The following is a 26,780-nucleotide window of genomic DNA, read 5'->3' as shown; positions in this document are numbered from 1 at the left end:
TTTCCAGAGTTGTGCTTATTTGCATTTCTACCAACAACATATAAGTGTACCTCCCCCAATTCTCACCAGCATCTAGTATTATTTGTATTCTTTATGTTTGCCATTATAACTGAACTGAGATAAAATTTCAGTGTAGTTTCAATTTTCATTTACCTTTTTAACTAAACTTTTTAAATGTATTTCTTGGCCATTTTTATTTATTCTTTTGAGAAATGCCTATTAATTTATTTTGCCAATTTTCATTGAGTTTTTTTGTTACTGATGTTAAGTGTTTTGAGTTCTTTTATCTGGATATTAATATGTGGTTGGAAGAGAAGCTGCCAAAGATCTCCAATTCTGTAGACTTTATTTATACTTCTGTTTCTTTTGATGAGCAAAAGCTTTTACTTCAAATTCATGACACTTATTTATTCTTAATTTTATTGTTTGAAATTTATGGGTATTTTCAAGGAAGTTGGAGCCTTGAAAATATATTGAAGAATCAGTTTTCTACGACCCCAATATGGCCTTTTCCACGGACTTTCATGTTTATTTTAGAACACCATTATTTTGAATTGAATCACACAGAATAAATAACACTTTACATTTTGCTTTTCAAATGCTCTTCAGCTTCTGCCATATAGTTCATTGTCCATAAGTATTAAAATATATGCAAAGAATAAAGAAAAAGAAGGCTGAAAAAAAGAAAATGACTTTAAAATAGCCATGCATTCCTCTCCCTTTTTCTCTTTTCCTTTTATTCATTCATTCATTCATTCATTCATTCATTTTTAGTACAGGGGAGTGAGTCCAGGACCTCATGTATCCTAGGTAGGTGCTTATCTACTGAACAATATCCCCAGTTCTTTTTTTATTTGGAGACACACTCTTGCTAAGGTTTCAATGCTTGTCTCAAACTTGAAATATTCCTGTCTCACCCTCCCTCTTAGGTGGATAATAGGCATTTGTCACCATGTCTGCAACTTCTCCTGTTAACATTATGCAATGAACACCTGTCACTTCCTTAGCATCTTTAGACACCTAGAACAGTATAGGTAGTTTTAATTGGTGGTCCAAGGAAAACTGTCCCTGGATTCAGTGTGTCTGCAGACACCTAGTACTATGGAAGGTGGTGAGTATGGCAGACTCTCACTGCCTCTGCTCAGCTCAGCCTCAGCATAACCTAGATTGGGATTTCAGGAAGAAAGTTTAAAGATTTAGATCCTCTGAAAGTTAGTGACCACCAAGGCCTCTACTCCTCATCACCTCCTGCCCCCTCCTGCTCCCAGCTCCAGGCCCTCAGAACCTTCTCCAGACCTCACATCCTCATAATGCCTTTCTTCATCCTCCAGATACCCTCTCCAAATATTCACCTTTCTCCATATCCTGTTCTTCCTCCAGACCCCACCCGCATCCTCCAGACCCTAACACTTCTTTACACACCATCCCTTCTCCTGATTCCCCCAACTCTTCCATGTCCACTTTTTACTGTGATCCTGTCAAATTTGCAGTCCCTGCCCCTCTCCCAGTCTCCAGCCCTCCTCAAGTCCGTACACCTACTTCAGAGAAGTTCTCTGTTTCAGGATCAAGCCCTTTTCCAGATACCGACCTCCAGATCCCACCCAGATTGAACCTATTTCTGTATAACCTAACCCTTCCTCTGGACATGTCCCTTCCTAAAGACTCCAACTCTCCCATGCCTTGCCCTCCTGGAGACTCTGCCCTTACTTCAGACCCCACCCTTTTCCAGGCCCTGGCCATTCTAGAGACCCAACCTCTCCTCCAGATGCACCCCTGTTCTCACTCCACCAAATCCTAGCCCCCTCCAGAATCCACCCCATCCCAGGCCCACCTCTCCTCCAGACCCACAGTCCTCCTGTCTCTGCCTTCCCTCCAGATCCCTCCCACCTCTCTCCTGGCACCACCTGCTGGGCAAGGTGGAGCAGCTACACACTGTGTTTCCTCAGTGTGCTAATTGGCAGTTTTTGCAGTGGTACATAAAATAATGCCTATTTTATAGACATCTCTCCTGCAGTGGATGAAGTACCTCAGGTTTTCATATGCGTTAAACCAAATTTTAAAAAAATTCCCCTCCTTCTTTTTTAAATATTTATCTATCTATCTATTTATTTATTTATTTATTTATTTATTTATTTATTTATTTATTTATGTGCCAGTGATCAAAACCAGGGGTTTCTATCCACTGAGCTCCTGACTCAGTGCTTTTTTACTTATTAATTTATTTAATTTTAAGACAAGGTCTTGCTAAGTAGATGAGGCTGGCTTTTAATTCCTGATTCTCCTCCTCCTGATTTGTCAAGCAACTTGGTTAATCACAGACATTAAAATAAAATCAGCTGGGGTTGTGACTCAGAGGTGGAGCGCTTGCCTAGCATGTGTGAGGCACTGAGTTCAATTCTCAGTATTGCAATAAAAATGAATAAATAAAATAAAAGTCGATCAACAGCTAATATATATATTTTACAAAAATAAAATCATAATTTGTCAAAGGTTAATTAACAGCCAATGCTGATCCCTGATGATTCTGATTCTGTGGTCTTTTTCAGTGAAAGATCTCTTAGCATCAGTCCATGTTTTCTATGTTTATTGGTCAGTTTATAGTTTCCTTATTTTAGAGTCATTTTATAATGTCTGTATGTACTCAGAAATCCCCCATGTCCAACTGTCTTCTAGTTCAGCATTTGTTTTCTTCTTTTTCTAGTTTACAACAGAATCTTGTGAACTTTTGCTGTTTTTTATCAACAATATTTTAAAAACATGCTTTTAATTTACTTTATTTTTGATTAAAAGACTTATCTTTTTGGAGATTCTTTTGGTACTATTGATTTATTTTAATTAAGTTGAGCTTATTTAGACATATTTGAGGGCTGGGCATGAAGCTCATGGCAAAGCACTTGCCTAGCATGTGAGAGGTCCTGGGTTTGATCCCATCACCACACATCCACACAGAAGATGTCTTTGAAAGGACTCAAACATAAGAGGTATCCAGAGATATGGTTAAAAAGATCATGTGCTTATACATATATGTGCTCATAATCCACAATACATCTTTCTTATTTGGATGAAATTATTCTAAGCAAATTTTTTAAAATCAGTTTTAGAAGATAGAAGCAGGATGGTGTGTTTTAATTTAACTTTTTTTTAATTTTTAGGTACTTGTTCTAATCAGTTATACATGACAGCAGAATCCTTTTCAATTTATTGTACACAAATGGAGCTTCCTTTTTCACTTCTATGGTTGTACACAAGGTATGGTCATGCCATTCATGAAATTATACATGTACCTAGGTTAATGATATCCGCCTAATTCCACCAACTTTCTGACCTAGGATGGTGATATTTTTCATATCAACTATTATAATGCATAATACTTAAAACCACTATAGATTAAAATTTCTCAGGACTCAAACTATTACAATATGTAAGAGATAAGTCATGAGCTGCATTTTGTAATTTAAATACATTTTCTAAATAATCTATTTATTATATCTATTTATAATTATTTTTTATAATTTTAAAATTTAGAAAGCATATCCTTATATCTTATTAAAATATACATTCACCAGAAAGTTAATTATTTATTGGTTGCTAGTAAAAGGACAGGCTTTCTGATAAACATCAAACTTTATTGATATCAGGAATAATTGTTGTAGAACTCTATTATGCTTCACTCCTCTTCAAAATATCATTTAAAATGCACCAATTGTGATTTTGGTGTTAGAAGTTTGAATTTTTTTTCTTTGAGATTGTTTGTTTATTAGGGTTATTTCTTGTGAAAGTTCCATGATAATATTTTATCTTAATGTTGGTGCCTCCATGTGCTTATAAGGTAGCTTTTAGAGCAGAGTCAAGTGTACATTCATAGTATTTGGTGGATTCATTAGAAAAGCACACACACTTCTCTTTTTTAATAGTTATAGATGGACACAATAATTTTATTTTATTTATTCATTTTTATTAGTTGTTGAGGATTGAACGCAACACCTCACAGATTCGACGTGAGTTTTCTACCACTAAGCCAAAACCCAAGCCACAACATATACTTTTTATAATATTTAAAACGTTATCTTTTTGAATCATTGAAAGCAGAGTTTAGACATGTTAGTATTGTGAGTTCAGGTATAGTTTAATATTTTTTGTAAGTTTACATAGTGGCTTCTGCCCTATTCTACTTCTTCTATGATTGTCTGTGATCAGATATATGAGCTTGAGAATTTTTTGCACTGTTGATTGGACCTTCGGTTTACACATGCAGGGCAAGCACTGAAGTACAAATATCCCCCGCCCTCTTATAAAGTGTATTTTGAGACAAAGTATTTCTAAATTACCAGGTAGGTCTCAAATTTGTAATCCTAATTCCTTAGCTTCCCAAGTATCTGGGATGACAGGCTAGTGTCAAAGTTTCTGGTGTGTCCTGGAGTATTTATGTCAGTATCATGTTTCCAGTATATTAATAATTTTTAAGCTATACTATGCCCATTTTTTTTAATTTCCCAAAAGTAAAAAAAATAAAGCTTTTTTGGTTGTTTTGGTGGTGTGTTTAATGTAAACATACTTACAATGTTAAACTGAAAGTTTCTCATAGTCTAGCTATGCAATTTAATGAGAGGAAAGTATTTTGATTCTGATAATATCAACTGTATTTCAGGTCCAACATGTTTTCCTAAAAGCAGCGATTATTATTATTTTATTTGATTATACAAATAAGGCCATTTGTTTTCCTTTTATGTGCTGGGAGTTTAGCCCAGTGCATTCTTAATGCTTCTACTGAGTTCCATCTGCAGTTCTCTAAATCTTTTAGTTATTATGACCTTTTTGGCTAGTTAGATTGATAATAAAATCACATTCAATTGAATAAAATTCAATTGAGGTTTTTCCCCTGACTTATTAAGGTGTCGTTGACAAATAAAAATGATATATTCAAGCTATAGAATGTGATGTTTTCATATCCTTATACATGAAATGATTGCTAAAACTGATAAGGCAACATACTCATTATCTCACAGTTAACTTTCTTTTTAATGGGAAGATCATTTAATATATAATTAATATCTATTAAGATAACTTAATACTCTTTGCAAATTTCAAATATGCATTGTTAACTATGTCTATTAACAATATGTAGTATTAATTATAGTCCCCATGCTGTACATTAGGTCTCCAAAATTTAAGTGGTCATTTTTGTTTCAAGGCTTTTTTTTACTTTAAAATTTATTTATTTATTAAACATCAGAAACTTATTGTTGCTCAAAACATTACATTGATCTTGACATATAATATATCATACATTTGTTTCAAATGGGGTATGAATTCTTATCATTCCCATGAGTACACATTACAGGACCACATTGATTATACAGCCACATTTATACATACTGCCATACTAGTGTCTGTTGTATTATGCTGCCCTTCCTATCCCCTTCCTATCCCCCCTCCCCAAATGACCGGGCAGTGTCCCTGAGTGGGTGCGAATCAATTGAGTCTTGAACCATTCAAGAGTTACAGCATCTAGTAATTCCTTGTGATTTTTAAAACATAAATTATTTTTTATAAGAAAGCACCTGGGCTGCCATCCATGTTGCTCTCCTCACACCACTTCCTTCAGAGCAGCAAGAGGAGGTGAACATTTATTTTCTATTAAACACTTCTGTTGGGAGGTTTCATTTATTGTGATTACCAACCCTATTTATATTTTTTTGACTACTGGTCACAGTAACAAATATTTGAATCTATCAGTGCTAAAGGATAGGCATAGAAACAAATTAAAGACACTTCTTTGGGAGTGGTGATTCAGACACAAGTAGCCAAATTGCCATTGCAATATATTATATTTTTACACAAAGTCACTCTTTTAAGAAAATTCAGCCATTAAATTTATATAGACTGTTTTTTTTTATTCCAGTGATCATATTCTTAGAAGGCACACACAAAATGTAGTGACAGAATATATATAATTTACATATGTGTCATGACTTCACATAAACATGTAAAAGAAGAGGCACATATCTTGAATTATATATTAGTTTGGATTCTTTTAATTTTCTTGTGGGTGCTGTGGATTGAACTCAAGGCCTTGTGCATGTGAAGTAAGCACTCAACCTAGCCCTTGATTGGATAATTTGATTTTATTTAATAAGTTTTCATAATATAATAGACAACTAGCTGAGTGTGTAGTTACCAGTAATTTACTGTATAAATAATTTTAAAAGCCTGTGTTTGAGAAAATAGAGCCATGTCTTTATGTTTTATTTTACTGTGATCTCTGCCCTACCAGTCTCTGCTCCAACCCCTTTTCTTACCTCAGCACGGGTAGTCAGGTGGATGGAGCAGGTGCAGAGATGGAGACCATGACCTGACTGAGGTGTGAGAGCAGAGAAAGCAGAGGGCCATGACAGGTTCACCAAGGGACACCAAGCCTTGCACTGGGCTACCTGCAGGCTATGCTGGAGCAAGGTGGACAGTGAGGAGCAGGGGGGACAGAGAGGAGGAAAGAAGCTGGAATAGAAGCCCAGCTGTCTGTCTGAAAGAGCTCACATTGGGATGTGCACACTGTAAGAACATGGAATTAAGTGCTCTTGAGGATACTGGGCAAGGTGATGAGGAACAGCAAGAAAGACTGCTCAGAGACTGGCGGGGCTGCATGGCCACAGACACAATTCTGGTTGCTCTGCAGAAAGGCTCTCTTTGCCTACATCAACCCCTGGTCACAAAGATGACAGAAAAATGGCTTGATTATTACTGTAGACCTGGTCTTGTACATTCCTAACTGATGAGAGAGGAATACGAAGATTATGACACATGTTTTATAAAAACTAAGGAGCAGAAGCCCAAGGCTTCATGATCTGTGATGACCCTCAAGTGGGCCTGAGGCTCCACACAGAGTGTATGGAATGGGATGAACCAAATCTGGCAGGATCTGCTCAGAAGTGTTTTTGTGATCCACATCAGTGCACACAATGTATTTTTATTCCTAAATACTCATATTTTCTAAAAATGAGAAATTATCTTCTATAACTATGGTGCAATGATCAAAATAGGAAAAGTATAACTATATAGTCTGTAAATCTTTTTCAAAATTCGTCAGTTATTTCAACAATTGTCTTTAAACAAAAATAAATTCAATTTTGGGAAATTTTTAGTATTAATTATTTTTTATAACTGGGATTGTTCCTGAGTATCTCTGGACTATTCATAACACCTATGATTTTTGAATGATGTATGTCAGTAGTAGTTCTGTAGATTTTCCTTCAGTTTGAATCATATGTTTTCTCGTAAGTGGATTCAGGTTATGCCATTAGAGGAAGACCATCATGCATACAATGCCTAGTTCTTACACTAGATTGTATTCTGGCAGCACTGACAGACATGATTACAAATTATGATTAGCCTCTAGTAATGGTGGACATATCCTCCCAGATTTAGACTTAGCCTCCACTTAAGAGTAAACAAATATCTGGGGTCTCATTCACATAAGCCCAAGAAACTATGGAAGTATACAGTGTCTCCATCACTGGTTATTGTTGACTAATTATTTGGGTAAGTAGTATCTGCCAGTTTGGTCCATGATAATCATAGTATTTATTTGTGTTTATAATTTATAAATATTTTATGTGGAGATACTTTGGGAGTTTGTAAATATCTGCTTGGTCCTTAAGATTTCACCCACTAGAATTAATATATTTCCTTGATGATTCCTCCTTGTGTCAAATTATTACTATTATGGTAGCCAAATGACAATTTTTTTCATTGATTCTACATTAACAAATATAGCAAAACCAAACAAAAGTGAGCAAGAAGAAAAAGCTTATCATTTTGGTACTCACATGCCCCAGATATGGACAGTAACTGCCATTTCAAGCTGATTGCACCGATTTTTTATGTGTTCCTATTCATCCTGGAGTGCTTTTGACTTTCTTGCACAACAAGATGTTTCAAGCACATCATTTATTTTCTTGTTATAGAGCTGGAATTATCATTTTTTTTTCTAGTAGCTCTGTTTTCTCTTAGAGGAAAAATAGCTGACAAGTATTTGTGATGGTTGTCATTATTACTTTTGGGGTTTTCATGTTAAGGACATTTATCATATATATAATATAAAAATGTGTATTTTTTCTTTTTAATAGTTTTTCAGTTGTCAATGTCCCTTTATTTTATTTTTTAATGCACAGTGCTGAGAATCAAACCTAGTGCCTAACACATACTAGTTAAGCGCTCTGCCACTGAGCCACAATCCCAGGCCAAAATGTGTACATTTCATATAAAAAAAAACATAAAGAAGGGTCTTTTGTATATATTCTGATTTTGTATATATATATATATATATATATATTCCTATTTAAAGATGTATACTGAAAAATTATACGTACATATGTAAAGAATCTTTATTATAGAATTTTCTTATGAATTAGAAATAGTCTAAATACTCTTTCAGAATTCTGGATTTTATCTGTAAAATAATGTAGTATGTTATCATTTTTAAAAATGTGAAATTTATAGAGTATGTATTATTTGAAATATAAAGCATATTTAAAACACTTAGTTTCTTAACACATCTTAAGTTCACTTCTAATACTTCTAACAACTTGATAAGTTGAGGAAAGAAGCTGCCTGCCACACTGGCACTCTACCTGCTTACGGAAATTGTATTCATCATTAGATTTTAATTTTCATTACCAGTGGATAAATGCTCAAATATTTGACTCTCAAATTAACCTTAATTCTGTAGGTGGATTGCACATAGGGATACCTGTCCCACCAACCTGTCAATATATTTGGTGACATTAAATCATATCAATGGAATTTGCAAAATATTTCTTCAGAAGACCACATCATGAAAACTTTAGGCTTTGTGAACCAGAATTTCTCTGTGGTCATAGCATAAAATCTGCAATATATAATAATTGAATACCTGATGACATTCCAATAAAACTATATTTTCAAGGTAAGGAAGGGACACTCAGTCGTAGATTATTTTCCTAGCATGTGTAAGGACCTGAGTTTGATTCTCAGCACCACATATAAATCAATAAAATAAAGGTATTCTTTCGAACTAATAAATAGTTACAAAAAAACAAATATCTAGTATTTAACCCTCCGACTTTGAACCATATATCACATTCTTAAAAAAAAAAATATATATATATATATATATATATGACTTGGTATCAGCATAATACAGTGTTACAAAGTCACATCAATATTTATAGCAAAACAATTCACAAGAGTTGAGCTATGGGACAAAGCTAGATGCTCATCAACTAATAAATGAATAGAAAAATTGTTGTATATATAAACAATAAAATATTACTCACCCATAAAGAAGAATGACTCTATTACAAATCCCAGTAATTAAATGGATATGAAGACTCATTGTGAGCAAAACGAGAAAAAAAAAAAAAACATAGGTGGAATGTTTTTGCTGATAATTGGAGGCTAAACCACAATAAATGAGAGAGGAAAAGGGGAGAAGTTCAGTAGATAATCCAAAGAAGCCTTCAAGAAAGATAGAATAGATAGGAATAGGAAAGACATTAAAATGAATAATTAGAATAATTATGAATTATTGTTTTAACTGGACAAGATATAATTATTTATTTTTATGGTGCTGAGGATTGAACCAGATCTTTACATGTGAGGCAAGCACTTTACCAATGTACTATATTCCCAGCTCGAAAAATTATGAATTATAAATAAGAGTTTCTATGCTTGTATAATTTTATCAAAATGGATTCTATGCCATGTAAACTTATGAATAACAACTAAAATAAAGTTAAAACTAGGAAATAGGAACATGAAACAAAATTGATAGAATAAAAGTCTGATGATTAAATGTCTTTAGGTTCATTTCAGAATTTTCTGAATCTCTCCCTATGTGGAGTCTGCCAAAGTTATTCAGGCCTGAAAGAAAGGTAGAAGTTCAGGATGCTGCAAAGAGAAGACGAAGGGACTGCACCTCTGCTGCATTGATATACAGGTGAAGGGATCCAAATGAGAAGATAATCTCAAGGTCCCCCATGTTTAACTAGGGCAGAGAGGAGCAAGGTGCTTGATTATATATTTATTTAATGGCACATACATGGAGATATATATAGAATTATAAAAATCTGAAATTAGTTTTCCTGGATTTACAAATGAAAGCCAAATGTTTTTTCCTTGAAGAAAGAGATCCTTGACCCTCTTTTAACACTAAGTCTCATCTGTATTATATGACTTTTTGCACCCCTGATGTTTAGGGAGCAAGATACAGATCTCTCTTTTGAATCTTATCAAAACAAGCAGGCAGAGGTGAGAAGTAAGTAATGCTGTTTTTTTTTTCTTTGTAAAGTGCAGAGTGTCCAGCTGCAATTAAGGATGCACCCCTTGGCAAGGCTTTTTTGACTGTTGTAGGAAGGCAGGTGAGCACCCAGGTCCCAGAATCAAGGTGAGTGGCAGGAGGCAGAAAGATTGCCCAGGTTTGCCTTGTTCTGTGGAAATCTGCCATCATGTGGCCACCATAGGTATTTCTTTCAAAAAATGTCTCACCAGTGACCAAGGGAGCCCAGGGACAGCTGGATTTTATATGTCTGTGCTCTCTGATGTCTCTTCTGTGCTAATCTTCTTATTCTGCCTCCAGAATAAACCACTTAGAGAAAAACCAGGCTCTAATTCTGACATCCACATCCAAGTCTACTACAGGGCACCTGTCAAGCCTGCTGGAAGCACTCACCAATGTGGGCAAAAGGCAATGTGTTTATTTGGCACTGAATATTTCTTTTCTGTTTCTACTGTTTTTGTTTTAGCTACCTGCCCCAGGTAGCCCATGTAGCAGTCAATTCTACTGGCCTTCCAGTACTTTTACAAGATGTATTGACAACTTTTTAACAAACTGAAAGACCATATTCATTTGCATATGTTTAAATATATAAAAGATGAAATGTCAGCACTCCAAAGAATGCTTTGTGATAGTCTTATTATAGGAAGTGGCCCAGGTAATGAAGCTTTCAAATCAACCTCAATTTTTTAGCATTAGATCCAAATAGAACTTAGAACTCTGGTAACCAGGCACACACATTCCATAGAGGGTGCATTATTCATCTCATATAAAGGGAGATGCACAAGATAAAGAGATGTTTTCATGACATATTCAAACCTTTCAGGGTTCTAGGCACAAATATGTCCAAACCACATTTGCACATTGGCTCAGCCTTCACATCAGGACCTATGACTATTTATCAGAAGGCATTTATGGGTAAAAGAGAGAAGTTTAGAGAAGACCAATCCAGACAAGTCCTCATCTGGGATCACAGCTGGTAAGTTTTTTGACATTCCCCTTCTGTATGTGGGGGGGGGAAGTAATTGAGGGGCACCTTCAATGGAAGAATTAGGTTATATCAGGACATGGGTGGTAAGGTGGATATTTAAATATTGGGTTCTAGTTTTTTTTTTTTTTAACTGAAATTACTATTCAAAGACCTTATTCTGTAATCCAATGTGTGGAGGTCTATGCATATATTCATCTATTTCTAGATGAGTCGCATCCCCCAAAAAATAAAACCACTAAAGGCATGACAGTGCAGTTATGTTGGGTCACAGGCTAGAATGGAATTAATCCATCGTGATGTCTTATTTAAGGGGAACAAGTGGGCGATTATGCAGTTCATGGCCCTGAGGTAGGAACCAGATGCCAGATAAAGATCACTATTAGCTACCCCCCAAGTTAAAATGGGATCAGAGCAAGAAGAGGGACACTGAGTGGGCGAGTAGATGGTTTCACGGAGGTTGGTAGATTATGAGACCAAAGTTGGTAGGGGATAGTCATTTGGAGCGAGAAGGGTTTATGACTAAATGTGGTATGTACCGCCAGTGATTTTAATGTGCTATGCACTTTGAACGATGGCTATATGGTAGATCACTGTCGTATTGACGAGCATTTAATGTGAAGGGATAATATACTGTATTATGTACTATGTTAGTATTATGAACGTGCTTATATGCATGGGGAGAGTGTTATTAATGTTGGTTAAACATATAATGTCCTATGTACATGGATTAATAGTAGTCTAATGGGGAAGAGCAAGTAATGCACGATATACATGGAAGTGAATTGTTGGATGAAAGTTAATAGTGACATAAAAGTCAAGATTTAAGTAACTGGTCGAGTGCAGGGAATAGTTTAAGTAAGAAATATCAGCTTTGGGAGTTGAAGGTGAAAAGTGTATTTTCTTCCCTGATGGGCTGCTCTAAGAAGTCTATAGCTTCATTTTTGGTTTACAAGACCAAAGTAATGTTTATACTATTAGGGCTCTTCATTTAAGAAGTTTGTTTTCAATTAGGCTAACGGTTGGTAAGATTAAGAGAATGATGGTGAAGTAGAGGATTGATGCTAATTGACCAATAATGATAAACGGATATTCAACAGGTTGGCCTCTGATTCAGGTTATCGTAAATAGGTCTGCTACTAGAATTCAGAATATGCATTGACTTAATGGTCGAAATATTATACTGCTTTGTTTAGATAGATGGAGTAGTGGAAAAAGTGTTAGAATAAGGATTGAAAAAACTAGAGCTAAGACACCTCCTAGTTTGTTGGGGATAGATCGTAGGATAGCATAGGCAAACAAGAAATATCATTCTGGTTTAATATGAGGTGGAGTGCTTAGGGGGTTTGCGGGTGTGTAATTGTCAGGGTCTCCTAGAAGGTCAGGTGAAAATAGAACTAGAGTTATCAGAGCTAGAATGAGAAGAAGGACTCCGAGGACATCTTTAATAGTGTAATATGGGTGAAAAGGAATTTTGTCTGAATCAGAAATAAGGCCTGAGGGGTTGTTTGATCCGGTTTCATGGAGGAAAAGAAGGTGGACTATGACTAGAGCTGCAATGATGAATGGAAGAACAAAGTGGAATGCGAAAAATTGTGTTAGAGTAGCTTTGTCTACTGAGAAACCACCTCAAATTCATTCTACTAAGGTTGTACCGATGTATGGGATGGCAGATAAAAGATTAGTGATTACGGTTGCTCCTCAGAATGATATTTGGCCTCAGGGGAGGACATAGCCCATAAAAGCTGTGGCTATTACTGCGAATAGAAGAATGACTCCAATGTTTCATGATTCAAAGTAAGTATATGAGCCGTAGTATAATCCTCGGCCTACATGAAGAAAGAGGCAGATGAAGAACATAGATGCACCGTTAGCATGTATATAGCGGATAAGTCAGCCGGAATTTACATCTCGACAGAAATGAGTGACTGATGAAAAGGCTGTTATAGTATCAGATGTGTAATGCATTGCTAGAAATAGCCCCGTGAGGATTTGGATAGCTAGGTAGAGGCCTAATAAGGATCCAAAGTTTCATCATGCGGAAATATTGGAAGGTGCAGGTAAATCAATAAAAGAATGATTGATGATTTTGATTAAAGGGTGAGTTTTGCGAGTGTTTGTCATTAGTGTTTTTATAGTTGAATAACAACGATGATTTTTTATGTCATTAGTCATGGTTAGACTCCATGTAAAAATAATGACGTATGTAACGTATTTATTGAGTATACTCTTTGTTTTAGGTTTTGTAGGATTTTCTTCAAAGCCTTCTCCTATTTATGTGGGTTTAGGATTAATTGTTAGTGGGGGAATTGGATGTGGGGTTGTATTATATTTTAGAGGGTCTGAGCAAGACTAAGTTAATAAAATCTGTGTGTTCTTTGAATGGTTTATTTCTACACCCCAATATAGGGAGAGGTTATATCCTTCCCTGTACCTGTACCTCTGCCCCACCCATGAGCAACTGCCCTCCTCCTGTCTTCCACTTGGTGCCAGTTCTTTTATATTTCAGGGAAAACAAGTAATATTATTTTTTTTTACTTACTATAATTTTTTAAATATGCAAAACTATTGGGAGTCCATCTTTAAAAGTTAGATACTTACTAATGAAGGCATTTTGTCATTTGAAAGGACGTCCATATGACTATTCTATTAAAATGACTTGTTATCCTGATGTGGTTTAACAACAGCAGCAGCAACTAGAGGATGTGTTAAGACACAGTTCATGGCACATGTGATACGAACTTGTGATTTCTCTCCTCAGGGTATTTTAGAAATGCAAGTAACCCTCATCTTGAAGTTGCTGGAGAGACCATCTTGGCTTTGCAATCTGACCAGGACCAAGATGTTTCCTTTTTGCCACCCTAGAACCAAGCGACAGAGTCTTCTGGACCCTACTGCACCAGGAAAACAGGATGGACTCCTCTGGGAAGGTTGTTTCATGCCTGGCACCTTTGGCTTGTGACCTGAAGGGGAACTGATTTTATTTTATCTGGTGAAGAAGAAAAGATTTCTGAAACTTCCGCATAGTGCACCCAAATGACAGACCCCTTTCCTGTCTAAGGCTCCCAGACTGAATCTCGGTGGGGACTTAAGTGCAGATGGCTAGGCCTGTGCCACATTCCCCAGCCCCACAGGCCTGACCCAGGACACCTTGTGGACAGGGTGCAGGCCGGCCAGCAACTTGTTTTGTTCAAGACAGACTGTATTCAAGTCTCCCCTCCCAATCGCTTATTAGAAGCTCTGAAATCTTTACTAGACTTGCATATTTGTTTCCCTTTTGCTTTTATATAAAATATAGTTTATGGTGTTATATTTATTTTTAACTGAGATACTGTACATATGTAAATATCATTTTTTTATTTTTAGATGAGAGCTCACTAAGTTGCTCAAGCTGGCCTTGAACTTGGGACCCATCTGCCTCAGCCTCCCAAGCAGCCGGGATTACAGGCTTTGTGCACTGCCATGCCCAGCTTGTAAATAGCTCTTGACAGGAAGAAAATATATGAATGTAATATTAGCTTCCTATCAGTGAACTGAACAAATATATCATTGAAATTTATGCTGCAATCTGAGTTGCTGCAAACATAGCCCAGTTTGTTTACTTTTGAAAAATGTGACAAAGCTACTAAGAATGATTTATGGCAGGCTTTCTACTACTGTGGGTGGGACTTCTTAAGCACTCACCCTCTGCTTCTCCCGGGAACTCTCCTCACAAAGATGTTATTGGTGTAAAGCTGAAGGATTTTTCATTTTTGTACAGATATATTGTCGACGTTTAAGAACTTGAGAGGGAAGTAGATAACTGAGATGCATGGATATCAACTTTCATGCTTTAGAATACTAAAAGATAGGAAACCATAGTTCTGATCAGAACTTGCCCACAAATACCAGCGATTCTGGGGGGTTAAATCATGTACTCTTCAAATTGATGTAAGTACACCAAACTTAGATTTCATGCTTTTAAAATTTAGACTCAAATGCTTTAGAATTTAAACAGTTTTTTCATTAGTTAATAATTCAAGGTTCTGTAAACATTTGATTAAACTCTGCATGCATATGTCATTGTTCTTGTTTTTCTGTTTATCTTCTCAACAATGGGCCCAGAGAAGAAGGAAGAGTAGCCCACTGGGGATTTAGGAACCAGCTGCCAAGGGCCCTCTTTTCCTCTCTGATCTTTTTTTTTTTGTATGTCTTTTTCTTCTTTTTTTTAAATAAAATTTCTGAAGCTACACATTGAATTTCCTGATATAAAGGATACCCCCTTCCCAATCCCCAAATTCTATTGAACTGGTTCTCTGAGAAAAACAGAAGGAATCCATACCTACCATGCCAAAGAAAATAAGACGTATGAGATTTTAGTTTGTAATCCAGGGTGACATTTAGGCAATTTGACAGAATGAGTTAATCACAATCAGAAGCCACATTAAAAAAAAAAAAAAAGTCTTGGAGATACTGTTTTTCTTTGGTAACAAGCAATCTTTAATTTTTTTTTATTGCTCAGAAAGTGAGACTGTCATGTTGTTAAAATCTGTTAATCTAGTATCAAATACAGTTATTCAAGTGCAATCTTGTATTATATACAGAGATTAATTTACCATTAAGGCAAAAAATGAGCTTCTACACGTGTTGTGAGGTGTAGAATTTGCATGCTGAACCACAAGGTGCCTGTGAAGCCCTTAGGGACTCTGTAAATAGTTAACCTTTATTTACAATTCAATTTGTATGTTAAAATTGTCTATGTGAATGCCTTTCCAAAGCAAAGATTTCTCCTGGCTGCAGTTTCTTTTCAGAAAGTATCTCAAAGCTTAGGTTTGATTCTTTTTTGTAACAACAGAATTTTCCAAGGTGGTTATTGGCTCTCCTCTCTCCTCTGCCTGCCTCTGCCCTGCCCCCCTCCAGCCCCTGTTTGTAGGTGTTAATTGCTCCTGGGCTCCTTGCTGAGTGTGACTTGAGCCCACAGATAAACTTCCTGTTTACTTGAAAGCTGGGTGAATTGATGGAAACACCTTTCTCCCTCCATGCGCTCAAGGACATTTTCAAAGTTGGTGAGGTTTAGTGTCGTTTTGCGAATTTCCTTGGAGGCCTCAGGGGAGCCCACGTCGTTTCTGCCATGCTGACCGGTCCCTGGCCAAGGTCTGCACCTGGCTGCCCCCTGAACAACGTGGAGACTTTCTCACGCGTAATTCCTCCATGTGGCTTGCCCTGAATTACGCCAAGGTTGTATTTTAAACAGACCCGGAGAGGGAACAGTTTCCCAGCAGGAGCAACACCCCCCACACACACACACACACTGTTATCCAGGGTGACAGGGGCGGGGGCGAGCGGAGGCCAGCCCCTGGTCAGGTAGCTCAGGCCCTTGGAGGCCACGCATTGTCCTTCCCGGTGCCTGGCCGCTGCCGCCCGTCGTCATAGTCGGGCGGGGGCGTGGGCCCGGGGCGCGCGGGGGCGGGCGGCAATGACGCGTGGCCACTGAGCTCCAGCAGGGAGGACGCGCGGCCGGGCCAAGCGGCGGGCGGCAGGGGCGGGCGGTGCGCTACCGGAGCGGCCGCTGGGGGGCGCCCCGAGCCAGGCCTCTTTGCCGCCCAGGGCCCGCGCCCGCAGCCAGAGCAAGCAGCAGGCGGGTGAGCCGGTGGACTCGGACCCTGAGGTCTTCTTCTTGTTGGTGTGGCTAGAGGACACTGGGGAGGTGTTCCGAGTGTCAAACTGCCGTGGTGACACAACCGTGCGGGAGCTTAGAGAGGACCTGGACCTGATTGTCGGCATCTCCTTCAACCTCCAGGGGCTCCACTACTTGGACCAAGGTGGCCCCTGCCCTCCCCACATCCCTTGAGCTCTGGTGAGGGGTACCTGGTACTCCTCCTGCCTGAGTTATAAAGGGAGGCCTGCCTGCGAGGGTACCCCGGGTGTTAACACACACTGGCCACCTTTAAACCCCAGATGGAAGAGCCACTGGGGGTCTTAGCCACATAGGGACTTTTCAGCCCCAAACACTGGATTCACAACAGACCCAAACTCAAGGCAGACCTCACAGCAGGCCCCCTAGTCCACAGAAATCCTGCCTGGGTCAGACTACATCTGCCAACCTCTAGTAAGTCCAGCTCATAGGAGGACCCCAGATCTCCACACCACAGCAAGGTACCCCAGAAGCCCAGACCCTCAAGTTCCCCATGTCTTCATAAGGGAACTATGCCCCAAAGCCAGCTGTGTCCACACAAGACCATAAACCGAACAAACAAAAAACCCCCTATCCTCAGAAGTACCCCCAAACCCAGGACAATCTGCCTGTCAGAACCCCAAACTCCAATCAAACCCAAGTCCTCATGTCATACTTGTGAACATTGGAACCCCAAGTCCCCTAGCCAGCCATGTTCTCACAAGCTCACAAAGCCTGAGACAAACCCTGTTGATCTCAGGACCCCAGTCCGGAACAGAACTGCCCATGACTGAACCCCAAATCTCCAAGCTAAACAATATAGCCTCAAACCCCAGATCCTTCACCAGCTGGGTCTGTCCAAGGAAGCTAAAATTCCAACCCTTCCCCCACAAGACCCCTAAGCTCAGAAAAAACCTTGCCAAATTTGAAACCCCAATCCCCCAGGCTAATGATGACTACCTCACAACTGGAGTCCTCGAGCAACTGTGTCCATGCAAGCATGCCACAGCTTGAATGCCCACGTTGGGACCCCAGCTCAGAGCAGACCTGCCCAAGACTGAGCCCCAGTTCCAGGCTAACCATCCTTATGTTAGAACCCCCAAACTCCCATCAGCCATGTCCATGCAAGGATGTCAAAACTCAAAAAAGCCCTGCCCACACTAGGACCCCAAAACAGAGCATACATGCCCAAGACTCAACCCCAAACCTCCAAGCTAACCATTGCTACCTCAGAACCCCAAAACTTCCATCAATGGTGTCCACACAAGGACTAAGTGAAGCGTTACCCATCCCAGGACCCCAAGACCCAGAACAAATGGCCAAATTTGAACCCCAAGTCTTCAGGTAATGACCATTACCTCAGAACCCTGACTCCTCCAGCAACTGGGTCCACACAAAGATGCCAAAATTCAAACCAACCTGGACCACCTCAGTACCCCAACCAAGAACCGAATCCCAGATCCCCACACTGGAGTACTACCTCAGAACCTGGAGTCCTCTGGCAACCATGTCTACACAAGGATGTTGGAGCTCAGTACAAACCCTACCCACCTCAGGACCCCAAAACCAAGGTCAAACTTGGCCAGATCTTGAGCCCCAATTCCCCAAGAGAGTCATGTGACCTTCAGAACCTGAGTCCTCCAACAGCCGTGTCCACACCAGGGTGCCAAACTTGGAGAAGAACTCTGCTCCCTCAGGATCCCATGATCTCTCTGCAAGCACTGTCACATTTGCCCCTCAGATCCTGGAGCTGCCCTGGTGTCCAAGAAATCCTAAATCCCAGAGCAGACTCTACCCAAAACTCTGGATTCTAAATCCCGTCTCCAGCAAGCCATCTCTATCTCCACACCCCAGACCATCAACAACTTTTGTCAAAGCCCCAGACAAACCCTGTCCTCATCCAGACCCCCAAACCCAAAGCCAGCTGTGCCCACATCTTAAAGCTAGTCCCTGAGGTTACCATGACCGCATCGGAACCCCAATCCAGGCAAAGTGTCCTCAGAAGATTTCCAAGAATGAGACAAATCCTGCCTACAACAGGACCCCAAAACTCAAGTGAAATATCCCCGTACTGAACCCACAAACCTCCATGAAATCACAGCTACCCCAACTCTCCAAGGTTGAAGTCAACCATGTCCATGTCAGGAAGTCAAGGTTCAAAACAAGCTTTGCCTGTATGAGGACCCCAAAACTCAAAAGCAAACTATGCTTATATTTGAAACTCAGATTCTTTTAGCTAAACCCACCCATACCAGGATCCCCAATTATAGACCAAACCCTGACAAATTCAGTCAGAACCCTAAATCTTGGAGCAGATCCTATCACCAAGACCCCAAATCTCAGTGTACACCTGCCTGATTTCCTAACCTACAGTTTCCACACTATACGGGCTTCATGAGAACCCCGAATCCCAAAACAAGTCCTGGACATACAAGGACTCCAAATACCATACAAAAGACCCTTCCCAAACCAGGACTCCTAAACAAACAGCAAAACTTGTTTGCATCAGAATCCCAAATCCAGAGCAAATTCTATCCTTATCAGGACCCCAAAACTCAAAGCAAACCATGTCCACATTTGAACCCCAGTACTGGCTCTAACCCAGTCTGTATCAGAATCCTGAATTCTGAGCTGTGTTCTTGCCTAGGAGCTCAAAGCTAGCCCAACCGGAATCAGAACTCAGTATCCGAAGCTCACCATGCTTAAAGCAGGACCCCCAAAGACCCTTTGTCCATACAGATCCCATGTGGAAGGTAGGTACCTGGGGGAGGCCAAAGACCCCACGGCTCAGGTCTCCCTCCACTCATCTCCTTCCCTCAACCTGAGGAAGTGGTTTCCCTATCCCGATTCCCTACAGTATTTAGAATATGAGAACAGGATCAAAGCCCCTGAGATCCATCATCTCCCCACCTGGTTGAAATCAACGCAAAACACTTCAAGAAAATGAAGATATTAAAAAAAAAATCTCTGGGCTGCTGCACAGAGATGTGAGGAGCCAATATTGCAGAGAGACTGCAGCTGTACTGCAGGGCCGGGAGGCGATGGAGACGAGACCTGAGAGCAGCCTGTCTCCACCAGCCAGCTCCTGGACTGCCCTTCTGGGCTCAGTTTCCTAATCCGTAAAGCAGAGCCCCATTAGCTCTGGAATTCTCCGTGCTGTTCCCCCATGGACAGGAATGACTCAGGAAACTCCAAACGGACGCTTTTGCACTCTTTAAAGTAGGTTCAACATTTTTCCATGGCATATTTATTTTTCTGCAGGAACATTCAAAAGATGTTCTTGGGCATTTTCAAGGCCTTATTTAGCAGGAAGAGTGTCTCGAGCCTAGAGTGTACCTCACATGTTAAGAACGACGGTGAATCATTGAAGGACTGATTAAGGGTCCCCCACAAGTAATTTGAAAATTATGTATCTCCAACTACAAATGTCTGGACCCCTTCTGTTCATTTATTTTCACGGATGAGCCCTGCTGAGCAATAAATTCAAGAGAGTTAAGAGGGAAAGAGAGAGATGGGGTGAGTTAACACTGATGTCACAGAGCTGTTACTCAGCAGCCACTTAGCAACTGCTACGGAGCATGACCTCTCTCTGTTGCGTGGTCCTTCCTGTAGATGGCAAACGAGAGAGAAGATGGTACTACTTCAGTGTTATGAGAAATTTGGGCTACTGTCTATAATCTGGGGATGCTACTCTTGCCCACTGCGAAGGAGGAAGAGGGAAGAGCGAATGAGATCGTGTGTGAGCATCCCATCCAAGCAAGTGGTCAGGGAGTCAGCGAGTGAGGCGAGGGGCGCCCTTCCTATCCTTGGGCAACTCTGCTGATTGACTTAGCTGGCGATAGTGCCTAAGGCCCGGCCGTCTGCCTGTCAAGGGGCGTGCTCTGCATGTGTCACCTGCCCGCCTTTGCCAGGGAGCACAGCTTTCCTCAGTGTCTCAGAGCTGTCTGGATGTCGAGTTGTCTTAGACTGATTGCTAAAGATCCTCTGTGTTCCAGCCACAGACAGGACCCCGATGAACAGATTGGTTAGTCACTATCCTCCACTTCCATCCACTCTTTGGAATTTCTAGTGATCAAATGGTGCCCCTAAAGCCCACAAAGCTCCAGTCTGTTAGCAGATGGCTTTGCCCATTCCAGCCAGGGGAGCCTCTGTGTGCTCCTAGCAGACAGATGTGCACCTGTCTTAAGAGGTTGTCGAGAGGATCAAAGAACTTAGTGCAGGCACAAGGCACTCACTTTGAAGGACTGAACACACAGGCCCACAGGGGTCCCTGCCACCCGATCCCAGCAGACCAGTGAGCTCCACTCCCTGGGAATGTGCGTCGGCCTGGCATGGGCAGACCCGAGGCACACTTGTCATTCTTGAGACTGTAGATGGTCAACGCGAGAAAACGCATGCATTTGAAAAGGTCAACCAAATACAACTTGAACCATCTAAAAAATGCTCTCTATTAATATTCATGTTACCACTGCCGATGGTCTTCCCCAGAGCCTGGATCTGTGAACTTAGAACAGACCCACCCTGTGTCCTTCACGTGGATAAGCCTCTGTGCCAGGTGATGACAGGCTTAGGAGCTCAAACACGCCAAGACCCAGCACAGTGAAAGTCAATATTTGCTCCTTATGTGGCCATGGGACTGCCTTGAGATGATCTTGTCCCCCGGGGCCATTGGCAACACCTGAAGACGTTTTTGACTATGGGAACCAGGTGCAGGGGCTCCTGATCCCCTTGGGTAGAGACCAGGGAGTCTGCCTCACGTCCTTAAGTGCACAGGGCAGAGAGCACTCAAATTCAAAATGGCAGGTGTGCCAGCATGGAGAAACCCTGCCCAGGGTCGTCATGTGAATCCAACAATTTTTGTTCACTGTCACCTCTTTGGTTAGCAAATGACAACATTGACCAGAGCTGGTCTTTTAGTTAAATGTATGTAACTTGTGTAAGTGCATTTTACCGCAATACATAGTTGTCTCAAGTTTAAGTAGTTCTCTTTGTAAGAGTTTGCCTCATAAAACATCTTTACTGACTCATGTATTTTTTCACAACAGGACAAGCTATAATTGCAGAATTTTATAAATGGTTGCCATTGTGTTTTTGGTCCAGCTTCAATCCTAGCTGAGCCAAATTAATTTTCTAAAAAGCATTAACGACAACAGGCTCATGCGGAATCATCAAATGAGATCTTTGTTCAAGATTCTAAAATTATCTTTGCGATTCCCAAGGTCAGATAATCTCCTAGCCAATGTAATAAGTTTTCTTTAATGCCCAGTTTTTTTAAAAGGAAACATTGCTCCCCACAGGAGATATGATAGATGACGGCACCCTCAAGTTCCATGACGTCATGCCCGGAGGAGTGATTTCCCTGAGCATTTGGCATTATAATGGCTGGATAGAACTGGTTTTGGCAGCCATGGAAGGGGACCTCAGTAAGGTGCTTCCCGCTTCTTTCCAGGGGTGTTGCACAGAGCGACAATCTTTATTGTGCGGGTTTGAGTGGAGGCTTCAGAGAAAGGAAGAAAGATGAGGACCTTGGTCCCCATGATGGCACACTGTTTCAGGAGCTTCCCCTCACTCTCGGGGAGCACAGTTCCACGGCCTTTACTTATTTATGGCTTAGGGACCCACTCATCCCTCACCCCCCACAATCAAGGCAGCGCATACGTCCATTTGCCTTCTGAGGTTGAGAGTCACTTGACCCTGGTGGAGGGCTCCAGAGCTCTGGGCCTTGCCTGCCTGCTGCAGCCGTGCCCAGGTGAGCGGGAGGTGACCCAGTTCCGGGGGGCACCCACAGCACCCTGGATGGCAGCAGGACCCACTGTTTGCCAGGCCTCCCCCGTGGGGCACTCAGCTGACTCTGGGTGGGAGGGAAGGACAAAGACCAGGATGTTTACCCATCAGAGAAGATGAATCGCTGACACGGGGGTTGGTGGATGTTTTCCTGTGGATCAGATTCAGGGGGAGAGGGTGCAGTTCCCTCGCAGGGCTGTGGCCAAGCAAGGGCCGGCCGCAGGCCCTGGCAGGAAGGGTGGCCCATCCCGGTCATTGCAATCCTCCTCCAGACCCGTCCTTGCTGCTGTCCCTTCTGTGTCCCAGCATCCCCATCCCTGGGCCTTTCTTCTGCTGCCAGCAGTTTGGTCTGGGCTCAGCTTTCTGGCTCTCGCCACGATGTAGGGTTCTCTCTCTCCTGTTTGGGGTTTCGAGTCAGAACTGCGGCAGACCCATGTCCTTATGTCTGTCACTTCTGTCTCCTGTGCTGTTCCCTACCTGGCCCTGATGTCTGGGGCAGAGTCCTTCCTGTGGATCCTGCAGCCTTCCTCCCATGTTCCATGAGGTGACCATATGACAGGGCCCCTGTGAGAGGGGTTCAGAGTACTCCACAGAGGCACTGGGCACCAAAGTGGACAGGAGGACAGAATTCGGGCCGTCTCGAGGAGACTTCCCCCTTGGGCTGCCGTCTGGTTGGTGTCTTTGTTAAGGCCACAACTACCTTCCTCTGGCCACCAAAAAAGCTATTTGCTCTCGTTAAAACATCGACTGGGATGTTCCTGCCTCCCCAAGTTGACGGATGGTGATTTTGTCTAGGGAACACCCACGGGGCGTTGAAGAGTGTCCCCCACCACCCTTCCCTGGCTTCCTACCATTTCTTGCCCTCTCCTTTCCCGTCATGCACCTTGGTGTGGGTCAAGCAGACAGACCTTTCCTGAGCCACCCTCAGCCTCTGACTGCACCTACTGCACTTCCCAGAGTAACAGTCTGTGTTCTCTCCCCCAGCTGTCCTGTCTCAGAATCACTGAAGATTCCTTCTACCGAACAGCAAATTCACGCTACTTGGAGGGTGAGAAGTGGAAGTGGTGGACATCCCAGAGAGCATTTGTGGCCTTGTACATTGCCTCCCACAGAGGTCACTGTGACGTGGTGTAGTACCTTCTAGAACAAGGTAATCTGGGCAGAAAGCATGGTACTTTGGAGAGTCTCGGGGGACCGCATCTTGGTCTTCCTGGATCCTTCAAGTGCTGATTCTCTGGGTCTGATTCCTGTCACTCACAGAGCTGGGTCCGTGCCAGGCCTCCATGGGTGTCTGGGAGTGTCTCAGTTCATGCCAGGCAGAGGCTGTCGAGGCCAGACCCTGGAAGATGCTGCTGTTGCAGGGAGACCAACCAGAACACTGCTGGGGACATGGCCACACTGTCTGCACAATTCTAGTCCCACCTGCAGTTGGAACATCCCAGGTGGCCTGGCCCACGGGTGGTCCTCGGACGGGCCCTGCCTTCTTTCTGCAAGTCTTGCAGTTACTTCCTCTGGTGACATTCTCCCCAGACTCTTCTCACTCTTGTCTCCACTTAGGGGTGACCATTGTTCTGTCTGTCCCCAGGGAGCCCGCATTTCCTCTGAACTGAAGGGTTTTGCTTGAGATTCTGCAGCAGTACTCTTTATCCTCCTCTGACACAGGGTATTTTGTGTGGGGGGGCGTGCTCATGATTGAGATGCAGAAGATTGGAATCCTGTAGGCAAGAGCTGCAGGGCCCTGGGGAGAGGAGGCTGGCGAGGCCGCGTGGGCTTGACGGGCAGGCTCCATGTCAGACCCCTCCTCTCAGCTCCTCTATTATCCCCACTCCACCAAGCATGGTGGAGAGCAGCCCGGGTTTCCTGGGCAAGATGACTGGGCTGCGTGTCGGGCACATGAACCTCTGAGCTGGGCAAGGGTTGGCGACTGTGCCCTCTGCCTTCCTCCACTGCCTCTTTCCTGTTGAAGAATGAAATATGGCTTCTCACAGCCCAGCAGTCCTTTAAGCTCATGAAAAGTCATTTTCACTCTGATGGAACCGTGATGTATTTGAGGGCACCAGTTAAAAAAATGACAGCTGGCTTTGCAAAGTTTTTTGTCCTCTGCAGACGCTGCTGGGAGGAGGCATGTGGGGTGGACTCCACCATCCAGAGTCTGATGGAGACTTCACCTCACCAGCCAGCCATAGCTCATGAAAACAGGCCCCGGAAATGTCAGCCGAGTTTAATTGAATTGCCTTGTTTTCTGTGTCATGATATTTGTTACCCAGAATTTGATTCGATTCAACAAGTCCACACTGGACACCTGCCATTAGCCCGTCCATCTTCGGGAGACAGTGAGACATTCAATCGAAGGGAGATCTGTCCATGAGTCAGGCTGCTGGTCGTCCGTCACTTCCCAGTGCCTGTCTCCTCCAGGCCCGAGCTACGTGCCTGGGGTGAAAACAGCAGTGATCAAAATGAGTATCTTCTACCCTCATGGAGCTCACTGGGGAAGTTATCAGATTACAAATAATTAATTCCATGGTCAGTCACATGGGGGTATTTTAAAGGTGGCAGATGTCTGCTGAATTCATGAAGGGGTGCTGTGGGGAAGGGGAGCTGAGGAGGGCTTCCCAGGAAGGTGAATGGAACACTTAAGAAGGATAAGAGTTGTCCCAGGACTGGGGGAAAACAGGCAAGAGTTTTGTTTGTGACAGGAACAGTTTGTACAAAGGGCCGGGGGCAGGATGCAGAGCAGGGTTTAAGGGTAAAGACAGAAGGTAGGTGAAATTAGACCCTCCACTGTGGGCAGGGTCATGGAGGAAGAATGTGGGGGGCTGGTGCTGCACTGATTGGGGGATTACGGGTGAGAGAGCAGCAAAGATCAAGACATTGACCCCACAGCAGGGGGATTGCCATGATGAGGTCTAAGTGGGAGATGACATGGCACTGTGGAAAGACATTGGCTGTCAGGAGGGGACAGGCTGGTGCTGAGGGGTGCTGGAAGGGCAGCAGTGCCCGGTCCTGCCCCTTTTGTGTTCCTGGTGCCAACTGTCTCTAAGGGAGAGTGGCCCTCGCTGACCCGGCTTTCTCATTTTACAGGTACCAACTTCCTGGATAGCACGCCCCTGGGCAGGACTCCCCTGCACGTGGCCGTGGCCATGGGCCGGCTGGACTGTATGAAACTCCTGCTGGAGCACGGGGCCCCCATCCAGGAGAAGGACGCCAAGGGGGAGACCCCCATCTCCATTGCCCGCTGCATGAACCACAAGCTGACGGGGAGCAACGCCTGTTCCTGCTCTACTGGCTGGCCAAGGGGACGGGGAAGATGCACATCAAGGACCTGATCCTGAGGCAGGTCTTCCAGAGGATGTGCTCCAGCTTGGGCTCCAGGAAGACCTCAAGTTAGCTCCCCTGGAGATGTCTGCACACCAAAGCTGACCCCGGCGCCTGGGCAGAGGTCACCCCGTGGGACCCCGGCAGTGCTCGCCAGGGTGGGGAAGGGGAGATGAGCCAGACTCAGACGCGGAGTTCACCGTCCTGCTGGAGGGAGGGTGACTTGGGGAGGGGGTGGCGGGGCCGCGTGTTCCTGCGCATGTTCTGACCCATTACAGACCCACAGGCCCGCACGGCCTTTAATTCTAAGCTGTTTGCGCCTCGTGTCCCGTCATGCTGAGGCAGGGGGTGACAGGAACAGACCCCCCACCCAGGCTGTTCAGGGCAGCGCTGTCCAGGACGGATCACAGTAATGAGCGCGACTGTCACTCTGCAAAGCAAGTGCCCGCCACTGTCGGGAGGTCGCGAGGGTTCAGTGCGTGAGATCCTTGCAGCTGGGCGCTCCCTGGCTAGGGGTGTTCAGGAAGCGTGGCCAAGCCATGTTTGAGGGACAGAAGCCAAGCAGGGGGGAGCTTGGTTCTCCCACGTGGCTGCCTCAGGACCTCAGCAAGGTGCGGTGGAGGGTGGTGGGAGACGAGTGAGCTCACACAGGACAGAGCCTGGTTTCTGCTGTGGCCAGTGCCAGCCCCACAGCCTCCCTGCAGGCAGGCAGACACCCTGAGTGTCTGCGC

The 26,780-nt window shown here is 42.8% G+C and overlaps 1 pseudogene; it reads left to right on the top strand.

Annotated features, from left to right (window-relative positions):
* The window catches only part of LOC144252974 (ankyrin repeat domain-containing protein 60-like), a 35,828-nt pseudogene extending 9,706 nt beyond the window's left edge, over nucleotides 1-26,122 (top strand).
* The last annotated feature ends 658 nt before the right edge of the window (nucleotides 26,123-26,780 follow it).

Source organism: Urocitellus parryii, unplaced genomic scaffold (assembly GCF_045843805.1).
Source record: "Urocitellus parryii isolate mUroPar1 unplaced genomic scaffold, mUroPar1.hap1 Scaffold_79, whole genome shotgun sequence".
Classification (NCBI taxonomy): domain Eukaryota; kingdom Metazoa; phylum Chordata; class Mammalia; order Rodentia; family Sciuridae; genus Urocitellus; species Urocitellus parryii.
The sequence above is the reverse complement of the archived record's forward strand: the minus strand, read 5'-3'. Positions and strand labels throughout refer to the sequence as shown.